Source organism: Chrysochloris asiatica, unplaced genomic scaffold, assembly GCF_000296735.1.
Source record: "Chrysochloris asiatica unplaced genomic scaffold, ChrAsi1.0 scaffold00185, whole genome shotgun sequence".
Lineage (NCBI taxonomy): Eukaryota > Metazoa > Chordata > Mammalia > Afrosoricida > Chrysochloridae > Chrysochloris > Chrysochloris asiatica.
Window position 1 is genome coordinate 5,865,595 of NW_006408703.1, and position 1,705 is coordinate 5,867,299.

The window sequence follows — 1,705 nt, forward strand, 5'->3', positions numbered from 1 at the left end:
CAGGATAGAGAAGTAGATACAGTGCTTACTAGGAGAGGAAGCTGAACAGACATGGCAAAAAAGACAAACACTGACCTGTGCCAGCAGACCAGACATGACATGACCATCTTAAACTTTCATCAGCAGCTTTAGAGACAAGACAGTGGTTTGGTAATGCAGAGGCACACTAGTGATTCATAGGGACAAAGGCACAATTTCCTGTTGTTACCCATAGATTATGCTGACCAAATGTATGAACAGCCACCAAGTGTGTAAACCCTAAGAGAAAGTCTAACTTTCCTGGAAAATGCATTCATAGTATAGTGATCCATGAAGTTGTGAACCTCATCAAAAGGAGTTGGGTGCTATCTGCACCAACTCTGGTACCTAGACAAGCTGTCACAAGGAGAAAAAACTGCAATAGGTACAGACAAATAAAAAAAAAGCAAGAGAAAGAAATAGGTGACCTCTGCCACAGTGCAGTTATTTTGAACTTTTCAGACAAGTTTTTGAAGGCAGAGGGCATACTGGTGATGCAGAGGCATATTGCTTACTAGAGGACAGAAAGGGGCATTATTTATTTATTTTTTTCTTGTTCAGCATATTACCATAGAACAAGTTTGGTCAGCTCTCAATAACGTATACCCCCAGCCAAGCTCCTGCTCTCCAGGCAGTCAGAGCTACATGGTGGTGACCCATGCAGTTGTGAGAAACATCAAAGTAAATTGGTAGCTATCTGCACCAACCCCGGAGACTGGATTCAGGTGAGGCCTGCTCCAGATCTATAGAGCCAATTCTGGCCAGCTGTGGACAAGTAGGAACTCTCACCCCAGCTGCCCTCTGGGATGGAAAGACTTTGATCCTAGGTACGTTGTGGACTGCGTGAGCTACTTCCAGATTTGTTATTTTTGTTGTTAAGTGCCATTTAGTTCATTCCTACCCATAGCAACCCTGTATGGGGTTTCTGAGGAATGGCTTGTGAGCTTGAAAAACTAACCTTACAGTTCAAATCAACTTTGTAGCCCATCGCATTAACCCACAGGGCCATATTAGGACCCAGAATGGTGGTTATGTGCCATGGAGTCGGAACCAAGTCAGAATAGACAACACCTAATAGGAGTCCTGATGTGATGCTGTGGGATATAAGCACTTGACTGCAAGGTTGGTTTGAACTATAAGGTTGGTGGTTTAAATCCACCAGTCGCTCCTCAGAAACCCTATACAGGGTTGCCATGAATTGGAACTGGCTATACGGCATTAATCAACAATCAATCAAAGCCTATAGGAACTCTATTAGGGTCAGAACACCAGCAAGTCATTTGACTGGCCACAGCCCTCACAGTGTTCTCTTCTCTGTGTTTGACACCTGCCCTGGATTTTTCCTTTCATTGCTTTTGTTTGTTTATCCTTTCTTCCCCTTCTTCCTCTCTTTACCTTGCTTGTTTTTCATTCTATCTTCAATTTCCGCTGTGGGTTAATGCACCAGACTGCAAAGCAGTTTGAATTGCAAGGTCGACAGTTCAGACTCACCAGCTGCTCTTTGGAAACCCTATATACGGCTGCTACGGGTCAGAATGTACTAGATGGCACTTAACAACAATAATAACAATCTTCAATTTCAGTTTTTCTTCTTTTCTTCTGTTTCTCTCCCCACTCCTTCTTCCTTCCTTCTTTCCTTTTTTTCCTCTTAATATTTATTTACTAACCTCTGGTTGCTTTCTTATTT